General features: G+C 46.4%; 1 protein-coding gene across 5 annotated transcripts in view; it reads right to left on the reverse strand.

The window, feature by feature from the left end:
* The window catches only part of Slc38a1 (solute carrier family 38 member 1), a 71,940-nt gene extending 56,219 nt beyond the window's left edge, over positions 1-15,721 (reverse strand). The window contains exon 1 of one of the 5 annotated variants that reach the window (XM_076911956.1): positions 15,602-15,721. The gene's annotated coding sequence lies outside the window, so the exon portion shown is untranslated. Of the gene's footprint in view, positions 1-12,900; positions 13,392-13,965; positions 14,106-14,246; positions 14,386-15,462; positions 15,482-15,601 lie in introns of those variants that run through there. The other 4 variants (XM_076911957.1, XM_034516432.2, XM_034516433.2 and 1 more) reach the window with 4 other exon arrangements.
* Positions 15,722-20,589: the final 4,868 nt, after the last annotated feature.

Here is a 20,589-nt window from a genome sequence, read left to right on the forward strand (position 1 = left end):
AGACAGGGTTATAGAAAAGTTATTCGGGCTGGACCACAAATTTTCTTTCTTCCCCAAGAGTAACACACACTTGATGGAGGCTCTAGAACAAACATGAAAGAAATTCCACCACCTAAAAATAGGCCGGAGACTAACTTCCTCCTCCTCGTTTTTCTTTCGTGTCTCCTTTTCCGTCTCTACCCCCGCAACGTCCCTTCTGGTTTAATGCTGAAGATATTAGATTGTTTTTAACCTACATTTTTTTTTTTCATGGAGTACCAGATTATAAGGGCTGTGACCGGCAGAAGTGTCTTTCTAAGCTGTTAGTTCTGGAGATGTGGCTACGGAGCCAAATCTGAGTTCGAATCCTCAGAACTTGAAGAAAAGCTGTGTACACTGCTTGTATGTATAATTCCAGAGCTGGGGTTGGGGTGCGGATAGGTGGATCCCCAGAGCTCCCTAGCCAGCCAATCTAGTTGAGCTGGTGAGTTCTGGGTTTAGTGAGAGAATCTGTCTCAAAAACCAAAGGGGAGAAAGACTGAAGAAAACAGCCAAGGCTGACCTTTGGCCTCCACACACGACAGTGAGCCTCCACACATGCACACACCTGTGCACACACATACACATAGACCACATGCCTACGCAAAAACAAAAGTCAGTTCCTCACTCATAAAAAAATACAGGTTTCCTGTGAAATACAACTTAACAAATGGCTGAAAACATAAAAGCATCATCTGTTCTCAGCAAGCAATGATTGCCACGGTTTGGGAATTGCTGTAGGTTTTCCAGAATTCTTCTGCTGAGACACGCTGTCTCTCACACAGTACATCTCTGTCCAACAAAAGGTGACTAGGAATGAAAATGTAGACACTCAAGAAAATGAGATTCAGCCGGGCGGTGGTGGCGCACGCCTTTAATCCCAGCACTTGGGAGGCAGAGGCAGGTGGGTTTCTGAGTTCGAGGCCAGCCTAGTTTACAGAGTGAGTTCTAGGACAGCCAGGGCTACACAGAGAAACCCTGTCTTGAAAAGCAACAACAAGAACAACAACAACAACCAAAAACGAAAAAACAGGAGATTCATACAGGTCATTAAGAGATTTTCTTCTTGTGTATTTTTAGGCTTGTCTTCTGTTTTGCTTTGAGACTGTCTCATGTAGGCTGCCTGAGGATGACCTTGAAATTCTAAATCCTTCGGCCTCTACCTTCCAAGTGACAACATTACACATGTGCACCACTGTGCTTGGCTTTGATCCCAGCACTCAGGAGGCAGAAGCAGGTGGATCTCCGTGAGTTTAAGTAAGATTTACAGAGTGAGTTCCAGGACAGCCACGACTGCACAGAGAAATAAAAAATAAAATTAAAAAAAAAGCAAACAAACTATATATATATATATATATATATATATATATATATATAATAATTTTCTACCCTGAGTTCTAAAATCAAGCCCAAGTCTACAAGATTACTGCTAATGCCTGGCTAACTGCTTGATGCCCAGGAATGGGTACCCAAACTGTCACTACTGAAGTTCAGAGGCTCCATGAGAAACTGACAGGTAGAGATGGGGCCTGAGCTGAGATGTCTCAGTAGAAGTGACCCACAGTTGGTCAGTAGAGGTAGGATTGGACTTAACAACACACAAACAAACAAATCATAATTTCCCTGAAAGATAAGCAATTATCAGCATTAAGGTGCTTGCCTGTCCATGTAATTTGGAACTTGGGAGACACGGAAAGCCTTTGTTTCAAAAGAAATAGGAAATGAAAATCCTCAAGGGTGGGGGATGGCTCAGTCGCTGAAGATCTTCCTGCATGAGGAGAAGGATGCAAGTTCAGCTGCCCAGTGCCCAGGTAACAATCTGGCAGCTTGTCTGTGACCCCAGCATTGGGTCCAGGAGTCCGCGGAGAGGGAGGAAATAGATGAGTGTATCTCTGGAGCTCACTGGTCAGACAGTCCAGTGGAAACAGTAAATTCTAGCTCCAGTGAGAGTCCCTGTCTCAAGAAACAAAGAGATGGCCCAGATGGGTCACGCTGGTGGGTAAAGGCACTTTGCCACCAAAGCCTGATAACCAAGTTCAATGCCTGGGACCCACGTGGCAGAAGGAGACAACCAAATCCCACAAGCTGTCTCTGAGATACACAAGCGGCAGCGTGCGCGCGCACGCGCACACACACACACTCCCATACTCACACACACAATATATAACTTTAAAATAAAATGGAAAAATGACTGAGGACAGACACTTAAATGCACACTCTTGGCTTCTACATCCATGTATATATACATGTATCTGCACACACACACACACACACACACACACACACGCACACACCAGTCAGACTGTACAGTTAAATAAGACATCATATGATGTTAACCTAACTATAATTACTACACTTCAATATTTAAAATAGTTAGAAATCATATCTTCCTCAGCACAGAACCCTTATGATCCTTACCATAGTCTCGCACTGTTCTCAAGACAAGTATTATTATCCTGGTACATTAGCACAGCACCAAAGGAAACTACCTCATAAAGTGACTCTGCATTGCGTTATGTATCAGGAGAGAGATATGCAAATAACCTTGTCTGGCTTCAAGTCACCTGAAACCTGTTTAAGCAAGCAAGGCCAACCCATATAAGATGTTAGTATACCATAAAACATTCTGCACAACAGAGAGAAAACTAACAACGACAACATCCAGGAAGACTTCAGAAATATACATGTCCATGTACTGCACGCGTCATATGGACAGAAGTGAAGAAAGGGAAAAGGAAGAGAGATGATAGGTCCTGGAGAGATCTGGACTTGAACTGTGTGTCTTAGACTGGAGCCGGAGGAGGAGGGTGCTACTTACGCTGCAGACAGTACTAACATGCTTACTTAGATACTACTAGGTGAGGGGCTGGCTAGCTCAGTTATAGACAGTTGCATGCTGCAGGGTAATGGAACTTTGATCCTCTGGAAGGGCAGCCAGTGCTCTAACTGCTGAGCCATCCCTCCCTCCCGCTCCTGTTTTATTTTTATTATAAAGCCATTAATAATGATGATGATGATGATGATGATGGTATCTTAGCTCTCCGCCTGGAGTCAACCCTAACAGTTGACTAAGTTTGAGGAAGTGTTAACAAGGCTAACAAAGAGGACAGGACAATAGCTGAAAGTCATGGGAAGTGCTCAGCGCTGATCTGATACTGGGAATGCAAATCAGAACTGCAAGAAGCTACAACCTCGCATGCTTTTAGGACCACTCTCATCGAGAGCTCAAGAGATAGCAAGTGCTGTTGAGGGTGTGGAGAAAGAGCGTCCTTGTACACCGTAGGTGGAAATTTACATTGAGATTCCTAGAAAAATTAAAAATAGAATCACCATATGACCCAACAATCCCTCTTCTGGGCACACACCCAAAGGAATGAAATCACCACTTCTTGAGGACATCTGCACTCACATGTTCAGTGCGGCCTTATCCTGATAGCCAGACACTAGCTGAGACACCAAAACACGGGAAGTACCCACGGACAGCTGGATGTGAAAACAGTAACCCACACACGTGCACATGCACACAAACACACATACACAGAGACACAGAGATACACACGTGCATGCACAAACATAAACACAGACACACAGAGACACACACAGAGGTAAACACAGACACACAGAGACACACACACAGGTACATACATGCACGCACACACACACATGCACAGAGAGACACAGAGACAGACAGACTGACAGACAGACAGACAGGCAGGCAAACTGTTTTATTCTTCTGGTTGTCTCTTCCCACAACTTGCTTAGCCCGTTTACACACGTGAGAGCCCTGGATCTCTGCACTTTCACTATAATGCAAACAAGAGTCTATTTCAAAAGGCCTCAGACAGACTAAACAAGTTAACAATAACTTACTTATATAATTTTATCATGTATATCACATCTGTTGTCACATGTCACTGGGTAAACAAAACAAGAAGAAAAATATAGGCAACAGCCAAGCTCTGGAGCCATTACACACAGGACCTGATCGTTATGAACCCAGAAGAAAAGCACATTTTGTAATCTCAGCACACGAAGGCCAAGGCAGAGGACTGCTACAAATTCAGCTTGTCTGCACAGAGAGTTCTAGCTCAGCCAGGTCTACATGGGGAGACAAAACAGAACAAATCAACAAAAAACTCCCACAAAGATCTAGCAGAGGGTCCGAGTTCACTTCCAAGCACCCACATCAGGACACAGGGCCAAGGGAAGCGACACCTTCTGGATTCCCAGGGTACTGCACTCACATATGCACATACTCACACAAAGATACAAAATACATGTAATTAAACAAAAACACAGCTTAAAACAACAACAAAATCAAAGACCTGGGGAGGTAAGATGGCTCAAAAATTAAGGAACTTGCCACAAGTCTAACAGCCTGAGTTTGATCCCCTACATGGGGGAAGGAAGAGAACTTAACTCTCAAAACGTGTCCTCTGAACCTCACACGCATACGGTGGCACCACACCTGGCATTCCCTGTACGCACATGCACACTCTGAATGTAAACAAAACAAAGACCCAAATATTAGCCTGTGTATAGTGCTTCCATTAAAAGCTTAATGTTGACAACTGAACTCTTTTAAAATTGGAATCCTTGGGGGACAGGGAAGAAGAAAAATACTCTTCTACAGCCAGAGCCGTCAGAGTGCAGAGTAGGCTGTTTCCTCTTGACGAAGATCCCAGACCATGCCAATGGCTGCAGTTTCACTGGAAACATGTATCCTTCATTCTCTCTGGCCTTCTGGCTTCTGCCCAACACTCTCAGAATTCCTTACCTGCTGTGTAACCTGTCCAGGGCTTCTTCCCTCCCTAAGATATGTGCCCTGGTCTTTACAGTCCCGATGCCATGTTTGACGAGCTGGCGCTACCGTGAAAGAGCCACATGAGGCCAGGTTAATGTCTCTTGCCTCAGCTTTCCATCCAGATTCCGGATCCTGCTCCATAAAACACCAAGACCAAAAGCAACTCTGGGTGTTGTTGGCTTTTTTTTTTTTTTTTAAACAAAATCTCAATTTACCAATGAAGATTTGGGAGTCACATGCTGGGTTGAAAGCCTGCTAGCTCAGAGGGGCACAGAAAGCACCCAGCTGACCTTCCTCCACAGATGATGTCCTGGAATCAATTCCACTCTTATGCTGTCTCAAAAAACCTCCTTCCAACTGAATGTCCCTCCCTTCTACTTCCTGTGGGTCTCTCTATTCATCCTCCTGACTCCCTCTTACTCTATGGTTTTCCTATGTTTTCTTCCAGCTACTGGTTGCTTGCTCTACCTCTCGACCCATGGTTGCCTGTATTTAATCCAGCTTACAATATTTAAACCGAAAGCTCCTGGATTAAAGGTGTGGGCTAAGGTTGAGCCATATCACAACTAAAGACAGGTTTTTCCAGTCAATAACACAATCTTGTGATTTACAGTGCAATCAAATATCCTGCAACATCAGGGAGAAAGGGGTTCGTTTCAGCAGAAATGCTCCGATCACACTCCATCAAGAAAGGAAATCAGAACAGGAACTCAAGACAGGAACCTGGAAGCAGGAAGTGAAGAAGCCATGGAGAAGTGCTGCTTCCTGGATCTGCTTTCTTATAACCCTGGACCACCTGTCCAGTGGTAGCATCACAGACAGTGGGCTGGACCCGCCCACATCAATCAAGAGAATGCTTGAGCCAGGTGGTGGTTTGGATATGCTTGGCCTAGGGAATGGCACTATTAGGAGGTGTGGCCATCTTGGAATAAGTGTGGCCTTGTTGGCGAAACTATGCTGGGATGGGCTTTGAGGCTTCTATTCTCAGACTTCTATTCCCAGTGTGGAATGGGAGCTTCCTCCTGACTGCCTGCAAAAGATATCTCCTTTTGCTGCCTTTTGATGAAGATGTACAACTCTCAGCTACTTTCCCAGCACCATGCCTGCCTGGATGCTGCCATGTTCCCTCCATGATGATAAAGGACCAAACCTCTGAACCTGTAAGCCAGCCCCAATTAAATGTTGTCCTTCTAAGAGCCTTGGCCATGGTGTCTGTTCACAGCAGTAAATTCTAACTAAGACAAGTTGGGTGGTGGCAGCACGTGCCTTTAATCCAAGACTTCAAGAAGTATAGGATGGTGGATCTCTGTGAGTTCAAAGCCATCATGGTCTATAGCAGCAGCTTCAGGACAGCCAACGCTACATGCACAGTGAAACCGTGTCTGGAAAAACTGAATGATTAAAAAAAAAAGGAAAGGAAAAAAAGAGAAAGAAAATAAAAGAGTAAACAGAAAACGCTTAAAAGACTTGCCTACAGACCAATGTTATAGCAGCCTTTTTTAAAAAATTCAGATTCCTCTTCCGGGATGACTACACCCGTGCAAGCTGACATAAAGTGTTGGGCACAGTCATAAATCCCATGGTTTGGCCATGCATCGTAGTTACAGGGCCTGCATGGTTCTAGCAAGCTAAAACAACTTGTTCCTCACCAAGGCAAATGGCGTCTGTCAGCCTTCATTCTCTGCCTGACCTCTCAGCTAGCTTCTCAGCCTGCCTCGATGGTTTTTCAGTCTATTACTCGTGGCTCCTCCTCCATCTGCTCTAAGGGCAAGAGTGATTCTGTGGCTCCGCCCTTCCAGCACATTCCAAACTCTCCCATCTGGGTGTAGGATTTCATCCCACAAGAATCTTTCAGATCTCCTTTCTTTCATTTTTAGACTATGATTTCTTTGCTAAACTGGGATTTACACAAGATACATGGGATCTTCCTTCGAAATTCTACTCGATCAGAATGGTGTCCCTCAGCACAAAACATGGTTTTGTTTAGGTTTGTTTTATCTGTAGGAAGAGAGAGGAGGGAGGGGATCTATCAGCTCCTTCCGAGCTTAGAAATTTCCATAAATTCTTTAAGCCTCTGGCTGCTTGCTAGACCTGTCTGCTTGGCTGTTTGCCACAGCCATCACCACAGACTGGAAGCTGAACCTATCACCTGACTTCCAACTTGGGTATCACTTTAAATCAACCTATTGGATCAGTCACCAGGGCCTTCCTGTTTCCCTTCCTAATGGCCCGTCCTTTCCCTCCATCCCTTAGAGCTCACAGCCCTAACTCTGCCAGGATACCTTCTCTTCTATACTTCTGGAGCCCTCTGCTCTCCCAACTACAGGGAAGGTTTCTCCTGGAAAACATTTAGCTTGCATCTCTCTCTCTTCCAAATAGGTACAGAGTGATTTCTACATCCTAAGTGTAAACAGCTCACAGCCCCCTCTTGTTTCCTCCCCCCCCACCCCTACCCCGCTGGAACTCTGCACTCCTGCAGCCGTCTGCTTGCTCCCAGGCAGCTGTACTAGGTCCTGTGCGGTCCTGTGCGGTCCTGTGCATACCCTCCCAGCTTCCTATTCCGCCTGTAAAAACTGAAAATAGGACCTTGTTTTCTTCCCTTTTTTAAAAGGTTTATTTATTTTTTTATTTATATGAATACACTGTAGTTGTCTTCAGAAACACCATAAGAGGGCATCGGATCCCATTAGAGATGGTTGTGAGACACCATGTGGTTGCTAGGAATTGAACTCAGAACCTCTGAAAAGATTCATACATGTCTGCTGTGCAGATTAAATACTGGCTTGGGTCAAGGACTCAGATTATTTTAATAATGATTTTTTTGTTTGTTTTTGAGATTTTTTAAAAAATTGTTTTGTTGTTTTGTTTTTGCAATTTCAGTTTCCTGGGGGAGCAGTATCAAGGTAACACAGACTTCATAGCCTAGTAGACGCCCCTTAACACTTGAGCTGATGGAAGTCTTTTTAAAGTGAAGTCTGCAGACACACGGTTATCCTCACCTATACAACTTCTCCAGAAGAGAGACATAAAAACCGAGAGTGTGGCCGGGCAGTGGTGGCACACGCCTTTAATCCCAGCACTTGGGAGGCAGAGGCAGGTGGATTTCTGAGTTCGAGGCCAGCCTGGTCTACAGAGTGAGTTCCAGGACAGCCAGGCCTACACAGAAAAACCCTGTCTCAAAAAACAAAAAAAACAAAACAAAAAAAAAACCCCACAACCAACCAACCAACCAACCAAACAACCAAACAACCAACCAAACAAAAAAACACTGAGAGTGTGAGTAGCAGACAACCCTGCTCACCCTCATGAACCTGCACACAATTCTCTTTAGGCTGAGTCCGGATGAGGCAGATATGAAACTACATTTGAAAGCACAGCTTCAGGGAAGGCTTTTTCATCATATTCTACATTGGAATGTTTAAGATTCTCCTCGTGGCTCTAAAAGTTTAGAGAAGGAAGCGTATGGAAGCTGTCTGTCTCAACTGGGACCGGTTTTGCCCATCAGGAAATATTTGGCAAAGTCTGAAGACATTCCTGATTACACATATGAGGGGTCACTGTAGGCCTCCAGTAGGCCTGGTTGACACTGAGCTAAACCTGCATGACAAAGGCAGGTGAGATCTGGCTCAAAATGGCAGCAGGGTGATGGGGTGGCAACCCAGTGGTAATGAAGGCTCATGGTGTCTATCCACTAAATCATAGAGCAGACTGTCTCTTCACTTACCCTAGTCTATCCGGCATGTTCCAGTACCTGTTGCATTCTATGACTGTTCAAGTCCCTACGATTCACCCAAGTTTCTGCTTTTAATATGCCCAGGCTATGATATCTATGAATTAATATCCATATTTACACGTTTCAAAATGACACTGATTTCTTTGAGATAGAAAGTCAAGTCAACAATATAACTTTGGATGTAAGAAAACAGATGCTATACTACTGTAAAATGATGATGATGATGATGATGATGATGATGATGATGATGATGATGATGAAGAAGAAGAAGATCAACATTTGGAGTTTATGACCAGGGAGTCCATCGGTGTGACTACTAATACAGGTAAAACTCTCATTAACTGAAAGTTGATTTCTAGAATTACAACAAACCTTAAGCAGTCAAAAACAACTCTCAACATTCTAAAGAAAAGAATTGTTCTCTGCATATGCCTGTTTATTTACACTGATATTTGTGATCAAAGATCAATCTTGTACTAAAAGCAGTGGACAGTAGTCATGCTGTATTTAAGCCCTAGTTGAGCTGACAGTCAAGTCCTAATGGAATGCCCAGGAAAAACACAATCGTAGAGGGGTTAAAAGCACCATAAAGTGGCATATGAAAATTAGATCTTTTAAAAAGAAAGATACCTTTAAGTACTTCAATTTGAAAAGAGAAGAAAGTCCCAAGGACACTCTGTCATTCAAAGATCACCTTGATGATGCAGAAATCGAACAATTTCTTTTCCCTATCTGGGTTTCTGGAGGTTAAATGAACTGACATTCTCTCAAGCTCTCTCCCAGTTCTCACCCCCTCTGGTTGATCTGTCTGCTTACAGGTCAACAGTAACTAGGCAGAGGGACCGATGGATACACCTCAACAGCTGACTCAAGACCAGCAGCTGTCAATCTAGCTGGACATGGGAACAACCCAGGAAACGTAAAAAGTAAATCAGAGATAAACAGTGACCTCATACACCATGGGTCTAGGATGCGATCCAGCTATGAGTATTTTAAATGCTCTCCAGATGATTCTATTGGGGAGCCAGCCTTAAGATCTACAGATTGAGAGTAAAGGCAAGATCAAATGCTGTTCGTGTGTCCGGACAGGCTAGACAGATTAACAACACAGCATAGGCTCACAGAACTGGAGAAGACCAGATCCATCCAACCAGCAAAAGGAACAAGCCAATCTTTAGGGGTTTGTTTTGTTTGAAATAGGGTCTTACCGCCTTGGCTGGTTTAGAACCCACTATATAGGCCAGACTTTACAGAGTTCTGGGACTAAAAGCACGCGCTACCACACCCCCTGATATTTTTTAAGGAGCGCTGGAAATCCGTATGTGAAGTGGCAACCTAATTTCTATCCAGCAATTAACTCCAAATAATCTCAGAAGGAAAAACGTAACTCACACAAAATATACCAAGCTTACTCAGGCCCGGCTCACCAGTCTGCAATCACAACATGAACAACGACGATTTAAGGCTCATTTTCCTTAGCTCCGCCCTCTCCCATCAGCCCTGCCCTCTCCCATTAGCTCCGCCCTCTCCCATCAGCCCCTTTCTTCCACACCTCAGGCCACAGCCTATCCCAGCCTATTCTTTTCCTTTCCAGTCTCCTTCGTCATTGCAAGAGATGGAAACTGAGATCCTCACATTACATCTTCATGTGATCCTGGCTGTCTCACTGGAATGGCCTCCCAGCCTGGGAAAATACAGGCCACACGTTGTAACCTGAGGCTAGGGCCCCATGATGTCAGCAGCTGGATGGTTGGTAAAAATCGAAGGGAAAAGGCAGTCAAGCTCACAGTTCACATGGCTAAGATTTTATCAGTCAACACAGTCAGTGGACATCCCCGTCTAATCTGATGATTGGTTTGTGGGCTTTGCTTTTAAGTCTAAACTACTACAGGACCACTCCACACTGGTTTTTGTTTGTTTACTTGCGGTTTTGCTTTCTTTTCACTCTCTTGTCCGATCTGTCTGAATCTTTGGAGATGGAATGTGTAAATTAGTAGATTTCCAAAGACACGGGTTGAGTCTGCTGTGGAGCCAGGCTGAGAAACACTCAAACACACACACACACACACACACACACACACACACACACAAAACAAACAAACAACCCTTTTCCAAGCCTGTGCTTGGGCAGTGAACTTGGACGGTGATGTCTTGAATAGCCCCGACTTCTTCAAAGAGTCTCCCAGCTAGCTATCACTGTTTCCTCACAACTCTGGATGGAGACAGGGAGGCCTCAACCTGTCTCCTGAGTTGCCCATCGGTTACCATAGGTTACAGCAACCTCTCTGAAAGTGAGGCTCTCACTTTACCAACCCCACTCCCCAGTGCCACACTGGCTTCTACAGATCTGAACTTTGCCATTAATGACTGGCTTGAAACTCATGATCACCAGAGAACCAATAACCAAGCCATCGAACCATACAAACGAGAGTGTCTGAGTGACCTCACATCATCCACTATCTTAATGAAATCTCTGGGATAACTCCATAACAGCCATGGGTGTCATTCTCATTTAATAAATGGGGGGGGGGGGATTCTGAATCTCAGAGACATTCAACAATTTGCTCTAAGATCCCCAAAGCCATTTAATGGCAGGCTGGTGTGCAGATCTGAGCTACTGGCTAAGCCTTACCATCTCTGTCCTATGCCTGGTGTGAGTGACACCAGGAGTGAAAAAAAAAAAAGTTATAAAAAAGAAGATGGCCACGAAGCACTTCTAAGAGGCAGAAAACAGCACCCTGACCAGGCTGTCACAAAATACATCATTTCAGTAGGCATTCTACTCTGGAAGTCACATAACCATTGGAGCAGAAAAATACCTGGGGCCAGGGGGCATTTGCAGTGTGCCCTGGGAGTAAAACAATGTCTCTTGGGAGACAAAGAAATAGGTGAGAGTTCAGATACCTGGCAAAAGAACCCAGGCTATTTCTAAGCAAGGGAGAACTCACTGGAGAGTGAGGGCCTTAAAAAACGTGGACTGTTTTAAAAACAGGATACAATGCAAAACTCGTGCAAGTGCCCAGACTGAGCTAAGGGAGCAGTGTTTAACTGGGTGGCTGTCACACCGCCTAAGCTGACTCCCTCGCTCCTAAGCATGCTTGCATCTTCCTCCCACGGCCCTAGACACTTCAAGGGACTCCCCAGCCCACAATTCCTGATTCCCAACAATCCACTTGACAAAAGGACAAGCAAGGGACATTTTCAATGCCCTATCACTGCTCAAAAGTAGAGACCATGGTAAGAGAGAAAAGCAGAGCAGGAATATTGCAATGTTTGAAACTTAAGGGAAGAGCACCAATTGTGGAATAGGGGAAAGAGATGATCTTGGTAAACGGTTGGGTGAGCTACCTTGCCAAGGTCACAATTCAGTAAGAATTTATCAAGCAAGTCCTGTATTCCTGGCATTAGAGGAGAAAAAGGGTGAACATGGTAGCTGATGCCAGGCCTCTTAAGTCTGCTGCTTCCTCACCGGAACCCTCAGTCCATAAAGAAAGGTTAAAAAAAAAATGTATAGAAACAGCAAAGTTGAAAGCCTCCAAAGTATCTTCAAATCTACTATGTATCTGCTGAGTTACAGGCAGTCCAGGGTGCAGTAAGCACTATTTCTTCTGAAAAATCTCCCCCTAATTATTCCCATAGACAATTCTTTCTCCTCATTAAGGAAGATGCGCCACCACTCACACCCCCCCCTCAATGGGTCCCCTATCTCAAGCATCCTCAGGGTTCACATGACTCTGTCTCATTTCTTCGCAACCCGAACACCTGGCATTTCTGTTTGCGTTCATCCATAGTCTGCTTCCTGTTGCAATGGACATTGCACAGGAGCCGGAACTTGATCTGATTAGTTGCTGCCTGCTACACAGCATCCCTAATTATCCAACACCTGTTCAGAAAGAAAGAAAAAGAAAGAAAGAAAGAAAGAAAGAAAGCAAGCAAGCAAGCAAGCTAGCTCTATTAAGATCAAGACCTCAATAAAATTAGGCAGCGTTTCCGTTGCTTTCTGCCACACACTGAGTGAGAACTAAGTAACTCAACAGCAGAGTCAATTAAGTCATTTTAAGGCAGCCATACCAGACCCGTGGTGGGACTTGCCAGTTTCCTATAGGGTGAGTTATTTGACAATGAGGCCAGCCAGCTCAGGTTTTATTTCCGTTGTCCTTCTGACGTCAGAAAAAGCACGAGTTGCAGCACTATTTCTTGTATCAAGGTGACAAATTACAGCCTTGCTGGCCCTGCGTTCTGCAAACCATACAATTATCCCCCCCCCCTTCATTGTATTCTTTTTAAATTAAAAAAAAAAAAAAACAAAAGTCACGCGGAGGTGTCAGATCTTGCAAACGCATACCGTTTTTTCCTAGCAGCGGGTTCTGTCCTCCCTTCCACGTACGACACCGTCTAAGACCAGTACGCGATCCCCAATCCAGTGTTTCCCACCGACGAACAGGCTAGGGAGAGCCCGGGTCCACGCCGCAGAGCGAGACACAAAGGGCTAGAGTAAGCACCACCTTCCTCGGCCCGAGGCAGCTTGTGAAAGGCAGTTCGCGGCGTGACGCGTTTACCGCGAAATTCCTTTTGCCGCCATATGCACTCGCGTCTAGTGCGAGCACAGTTGGGCCGATACCTAGCGGCGGGCGATGCACCGGGAACCGCGCGCCGTTCGCGAGGGTACGGAGCAGCCCCGCACCCGGAGCCGAGCTGTCGCGGGGGATGGGGGAGATAAAGGCGGGCTGCCGAAGATCTCCGCGCGTTTTCCTCACCGCGTGGAGCCGACCAGTTTAAAAGCCTTTTGCCGCAACGTTTGGGGCCAGGTGCGGGGGAGGGGAGACCAGAGCGCAAGGGTCCTGCGCAAGCAGTGGCCTTTTGTTCTCCCGTCCCACCGGACCCGGCTCTCGTAAAGGAAGTAGCCTATCACTGGTTCTTCATTCCGGAGAGAGCCTCTAGGGCGGGAGAGGAAAGTGAGTCACTGCCAGCATCCTCCCACTAATCGGATCGGAGACAGGGGCCGAGCCCGTGGAGGTGCAGCCAACGTGCACCTGTTTACGGCGTTGGGGAGCCGGGCTCCGAGGCTCCGCTGCCGGGCCTGTATCAATCCCAAGATGCAGACTGATCCGCTCCTCGGTGTACCTTCTGCCCCTCACATCGCATGCTTGGTCCCTAAACCTCGAAAATGGAACCAGATCTAGTGCCACACTCCATAAAACCAGGTCCACAAAGTAAGGCACGGTACGCAACAGTGGAATCTGGGGTCCCCGCGTTCAGGGAAGGGCACTGGATTCTACCTTCTAGAAAGGCGCCACCTCGCTCTGCCCGGGTCCACGAGACATGGAGGCTGAGTTACCTCCTTCCCTTCCTGTTCAAACTCCCCTTCCCTCCAAGCCGCCGCTCCCTCTGCCCTCCAAACGCACCTTACCTCGAGAAATAAAGGGAAAAGCGCCACCAGTCAGATGTCCTTTTTGTGCCAAGGTCTGGCTAGGGAAAGGGGGCCCCTGGTCTGTAAGACCGGGCGGGGAGGACCCGTGTGGCGGGTTTAGGAGGAAGGTAAAAGGCCGGTTTACTGGCGACCTTCAGGCAGACTGGCGTGGCCGCGGTTCTCCTCCTCCTCCTTCTCCACCTCCTCCTCCTCCTCCTCCCAGGGCTGGTTGCATCAGAGTTTCCCCCCACCCACACTCTGCCCGCCAGCCTCGCACTTACATCCACACGCCCGGCGCGGAGGGGCTCCAGCCTGACTCATTGGCTACCGCGGGGCGCGTCGCTCTTTCTCTTCTGCAGTTTGGGGACGGCAGCGCGGCCTTTCAGACCATCATCCCTCCCCGTCCGCGCGTCCGCCGAGCTGATCTGCGTGCGGTGGAGCGGTGCGGGTCACATGCCGCTGGTCGCCTCGCCTTCTCGTCCCTCTTTCCCCCCCGGGCTGCCGGACCGCAAGGCGACCGCGGCTGGCGGACACCGAGCATCCAGGAAGGGCAGTGCGAGCGGATGCGCCAGCAACGCGCTGAAGCTGCCGGAGCATACGGAGGCTGCGCGCCGCCCCGCACCTGCCTGCGCCCTCCCGGGGCCTCAGCTGGGGTCACAGCTGCCGCACCCGCACCCTCGGGGTTGGAGGTGGAGCGGCTCACTCGCCCGGGCGGTGGCAGGGGGCCGTCTCTTGGGGTACGCCTGGGCCCCAGCGAACAGCGTTGCATTGTGGGAAGGGAGCAGCGTGAGGGTAGCCCCGCGACCCCGAGGCGGTGGCGGACTACGGGACGAGGGGACACCTTTGGAAACCTGGAATCCCGAGCCAACAAGCTAAGGTGCCTCCCGTCTCCCACCGCGAGACCTGCAGTCCCCCAAAGCAGCTCTGGGAACCCCTTGGGACTCAGAGTGTGACAGCCACCGAAGGGGTCTGCACCAATAGCCCTGCTGCCCCGGCCACGTGACTCTCTACCCTTGCTGGGCCTGGAAAGGGGAACAGGCTGGAAGCCGCATCTGCCTCTGGTTCCTCCTCATGCCTCACTCTTTGTCTGAGGTGCAGCCCCTTAACTGACTGGCTGGCACAGTCGCTTCTCCTTAAAATGGCGACAGGAAATCCCACCTGCAAGCCAGCCAATGAAACCACCACGGAGTCTGCCGCGTGGAGGCCTGAGCCCCTCTTAACCGGATGACTCCTGTTATGGGTCTGGTCAGAGATTCATCAGCCTTACCACTAATAAATTTTAACCAAGAGGTATTTATTCAGACACCGGAGCCGAGCTGGGATTCCGAATGCAGCACCCAGACACCTCAGCCAGGGCTTTATAAAGGCAAAAAATACAAAGCTACAATTTGTTCTCCTGTAAGCTTGTTTGCAGAAGCAGAACCAGCATTAAATAATAATAATAACAACAATAGATTAACCCTTAGCAACCCTTAACATTTGGAGGTCTAATTTTACCTTATAGTTCTGTTGTTAAGCACAGAGATTTTAAACATAAAGTTAGCCATCAACATGTTAGCCATCACTCACTGTTCCATCTTCCTGTTCCATCTAAACAAGAAATGGCAGTTGAATCCTGATTCAAAGCTGACTCTACCTGGAGCCTTTCAGGAGATTGAGTAGTGCTGTTTTGCAATGGTTACAGATTCTCAGTCTCCGCTGGAAGAGTGAAGAAGAACCAAGGTTCAAGCTTTTTAATAGCCAGTGTTCTCCCTCCCTCCCAGTGCAGTGAATGGTCCTGGTTAGTTAAACACTTGCTTCCAACGAAACAAGTGGGAGGAGGTGTGTTCTTGAACCTGCCTGAAAACCGGAAGGTCATTTGCAAACAGAAGGGCAGCCTCGCCTAGTACAGGGCAGTGTCTCCCTCAAATACAGCGTCTTTATCTCGCGCCTGTTTTTTGTGTTTGTTTGTTTGGTTGGTTTTGGGTTTTTTTGTTTTTGTTTTTGTTTTTGTCCTGTTGTTCCTTCTTCGTGTGCAAAACTTACGTATTACAGTAATACTCTTAAGTTTACACCAAAAGTCCATTCTTTTTACCTTTCTTCTTAAAGGCAGTCGAAATTAACGATTTTCTTACGATTATGACTAAGTTACCGCAAGTAAGTAAATGAGCCACCAGCAGACTCAATTAACCTGGACCCGCGAGATCTCTCAAACACTGGTCTACCAACTGGGCAGCATAGACCAGCTGATGTGAGGCCCCTAACACATATATAGCAGAGGACTGCCAAGTCTGGGTTCAGTCAGAGAATTGCACCTAACCCTCAAGATACTGGAGGCCCCAGGAAGTTTAGAAGTCTGGTGGAGAGGGGCGTGGGTACTGGGGACATCCTGGTGGAGACAAGGGGATGGGGAGGAGGTATGGGATGTGGAACGGTCAGAGGGTGGACCGGGAGGGGAATAGGGTCTGGAGTTTAAATAAATAAATGATTTTTTTTTAACCTCTGTAAAAAATTAATAAATAAGCCCGCTGAAGGGTGTGCGTCTTTAAAGGAAGATGTATACTCATGGGTGTTGCAGAAAACAGGATCCCAAGACTTTTAGCTCAGGTTGTAACTTAACTTGCTAGCTCCTGTACAGAGACTGACTAGTTACTCAGGGCTGTTTGAGATGAATGAAATCAGAACCCAGTTCATCCTACACACCAGCTTCTCGGTTACCCATTTCATATGCTTTCACATTTAATTCTCCTCACACTTCAGTTGGGTATTAATTATCCTTTCTATAAACAAGAAAGTAGATTCAAGAAGGAGGGAAAACTGACCATATCAGCAGAGGAGGGGAATGCATTCCCACTCGGGTCTGATTTTAAAAATCTATTAGCAAGCTTAAGCTCAAAAGTGGGTCTAACCCCTTCTCAGGGATTTTAGTTGACATCTGCCACCCAGGGGACAACAAGCATCAGTATCCCTGCGCTTCATAGAAAGATTGTTAGAGAGACATCCTGAGACTATGGCAGAGGCAGTGTTTAAGAGGTGTCTGGTAGCTGCCAGGACTGTTCATAGAGGAAACTTCCCTTCTCAAGTCCGTTCTGTAGGTCAGCCTGTAAGCCCAACTTCTGTAGTCTTCCTGGGATCTTTGAATAATGCCATGAAGATGTTTCCCCCCACTCACTGACTGCTCACTAAGAGACCAGCAGAGGGTTAAGCATTTTACACAGTTTTTCTCTTTTAGTCTCCAGAACATTCTGAACAGGACATGCTGTCCTATTCCCTGATTGAAGGGTTAAAGACTACTTTACCCCCAAACCACACAGCTGTAATCTTAAATCCAGAGATAGTTCTCCATGTCTGGAGCTGAGAGCTTCCTGGATTCTGGGTTACCCTTGTTTAACTAGGAAGTAGGAAGGGTCCAAACCACACGGCAGCCTCTGTTTGCAGTCTTTCTCAGGCTCCCTGGGATACAGGGAAGACCAACTAACACTAAGGGTCATATGGAGACCCATTCCTTGACTAGGAGAACCATATATATTTTTTTTTGCCTAATGAATTCTTTTTACTTAATCCCAGCACTTGGGAGGCAGAGGCAGGCGGATTTCTGAGTTCGAGGCCAGCCTGGTCTACAGAGGGAGTTTCAGGACAGCCAGGGCTACACAGAGAAACCCTGTCTCAAAAAAAAAAAAAAAAAAAAAAAAAAAAAAAAAAAAGAATTCTTTTTACATCTCTGGATCTCATCTATACATGACAGGTTTTTTTTTTTTTTTTTTTTTTCAATAGGAATTAATGAGGCAGCCATAGCAAAGGGTAAAATTTTAGAGAAAAGGATTCCCCAGTTGTCATGGCCACTTTTCCTCAGAGCCCTGTGTAACCTGGCTCCCCCGACACTGCCCTGCCCTTGGGTTAATAGCAGAAAGCAGTGCATGGGCATGGTGATAAATACTTTCTCTCCCCACCCCCCAGATTTGTAAGTGGCTCTGGAAGGCAGTTATCAGCCCACTGACCCTTGACAGAATTTAAATTACAATTCTATCGCAAGCCACTGGAGTCTCTGGATTGGTCCTGGATCAGCTTTGTAAAATAACTCATCTTTTTGTGTTTAACTGTTTGAGGAGATCACCTCCGTGTTGCAGCTATGTAGTAAGTCCTATGGTCTCTCGGTGGTTGAAATTAACAAGTGATACATCCTGGAAGTTTAATGTCTAATTATGCCCCGCTCGGTTGGTCAGTGTGAGTCCAACTCCCTAGCTCCTTGCAAAATGGAATAGTGGGAGCCATCCAAAGATCACAAGATTCCGTGTCTACAAAGTACTTAAGTGTACTAGTTAGTTAATAGGTGTGCAACAAAGGGCTTCGGCTGTTATTTTGTACACTTTGCAGACATAAGCGGAGGCAGTGAATTTTCAACACCGGAACACGTCAGCACCAAGCCTTCTATTATGATTACCTTACACTGAAAAGGCTGTTAAATTGCCGTTTCCATTCAAACTCCTCCCACTGTGACAATGAGAGAGGGGGTTATTAAAGAATATCTAGGCCTCTCCTTCAGCATGAAAGCCTCCCTTTAAGGTGAGAAAGCAGGTTTGGGATGTACGGATGATACCTGAGCAATAGAAATGGTTACTAATTGAATGTACCCAGCTTGCGCCTGTGGTGGATAGCCCAGGTCTTGTATTTTGATGCTAATTCCAGTTTCCAGGGAGGGGCTGCAGACGAGGAGTCACGCACACTAGTGACTTCTTGTGAACCTTCTGCCTACCTTAATTTGTAAAATAAAGGCTAGAGTGGAGCTGAGAAGTTTGGGGGGAGAGAGAGGAGGATGTTGGAGGACAATGAAGGAGAAGCACATGTCCTGGAAAAGCCCACAAGTGATAAGGGGTCTCATAGATGGGGAATAGGGTAGTCTAGTAGTAAATCTGCCCAGTCTAGGCGTGCAGCAGGTATACATAATTACTGAGTTGTGGGTTTTTTTTGACCAGGCTTATTTGGGTTGGAGATTTACGGAAACAGCATTCTTACAAATGCTGCCATTGTAAATTTATACAACCTTTTTTTTTTTTTGTGGGAAAGCAAATGTAAATATGGGCTCTGGGCCCTCATTCAGCAAATTGGCTTTGTTTATTTGTTTGTTTGTTTGTTTGTTGAGACAGGGTTTCTCCGTGTATCCCTGGCTGTCCTGGAACGTGCTCTGTAGACCAGGCTGGCCTCGAACTCAGAGATCCTGCCTCTGCCTCCTGAGTGCTGGGATTAAAGACATGCACCAGTGCCACCATGTCCCCCGAGTTGTTGCTTGGCCCCACAGTGTATCATCCCTGTGAGCTTCTGAAAGTTAATTTCTCTGTGTCTTAGTTTTCTCATATTTAAAAAGGAAATAATATTAGCTACTCTGTTAGTTAGTTCCTGTTGCTGTAATAGGATACCTGAGCAAAGCAACCTAAAGGAAGAAAGATTGGCTTTGGCTCATGGTTTTAGAAGGGTTAGTCATGAATGTGCATAACATATATGTATGTCTCAGTAGCTCAGAGCATATGCTAAGTACTTGATAAATAAATAAATAATATATATATATATTACTCAAAGTGGTTTTATTGCGTGTGTACACAACAGCATACATGCCAGGAGAGCAGAGACCGTGATCGACTCCTATTTCCAATTGGGTGGGAAGGAGCACCCGCTAGTCTTACAGGATCGAGCCAACCAGGGAATTCAGAATCAGGCGGAGTTCAGCATCCTTTCTGTTCCTCTCAAGATGCTCTCCTAATGAAATGGTACAGATCCTCAGGGAGATCGTGCGACAGTAAATCTCCAACCCAAATAAGCCCGGTCAAAGAAAACACAACTCAGTAATTATGAATACAAGCTGCACGCCTAGATTGGGCAGATTCACCACTACACTATTCCATTCCCCATCTATGAGACCCTTAGAACTTGCGGTTTCTCCAGGCCATGTGCTTCTCCTCCCTTCTCCTTCCCCTCTCCTTCCTTCTCCTTCTCTCCCTAACTTCTCAGCTCCACCTTCCCTTCTACTGCCCAGTCACCGTCTCTAGGCTTTATTTTACAAGTTAAGGTGGGGAGCAGGTTCACAAGAAGTCACCTGTGTACTTACGTCTCTCCCGGGAAAGCGTAATTACCATCAAAATCCAAGACCAGGGCTACCCACCTCAAGATCAAGGCCTTTGGACTTAAGTATTCTCAAGATTTTATTTCCAGTCACAATACAGGCCTGTGCCACACTATGTGAGTCCCTAGTCCTATCTGGGAAGGAGTCAGGACTTTCTTGGCCAGTTTTTTTTTGTTGTTGTTGTTTTGTTTTGTTTTAGTTTTATTTATTTATGTTTGTGAGTGCACTGTCACTCTTTTCAGACATACCAGAAGAGGGCATCAGATTCCATTACAGATGGTTGTAAGCAACCATGTGGTTGCTGGGAATTGAACTCAGGATCTCTCGAAGAGCAGTCAGTGCTCTTAACCACTGGCCTTTTCTCCAGCCCCTCTTGGGCAGTTTGTAAATCTGTTCCTTCACGTCTGTCAGGCATCAGCTTTAGCCATGTGGGGTCACTAAGGTGGTAGCGCAGCGCTGACTGGGAGAGGTCCTTCCTGGGAGCATGTACACCAGTCATCACGGTGGAGGCCTAAATAATATTTTTCATT

This window comes from Arvicanthis niloticus, chromosome 13, assembly GCF_011762505.2.
Source record: "Arvicanthis niloticus isolate mArvNil1 chromosome 13, mArvNil1.pat.X, whole genome shotgun sequence".
Lineage (NCBI taxonomy): Eukaryota > Metazoa > Chordata > Mammalia > Rodentia > Muridae > Arvicanthis > Arvicanthis niloticus.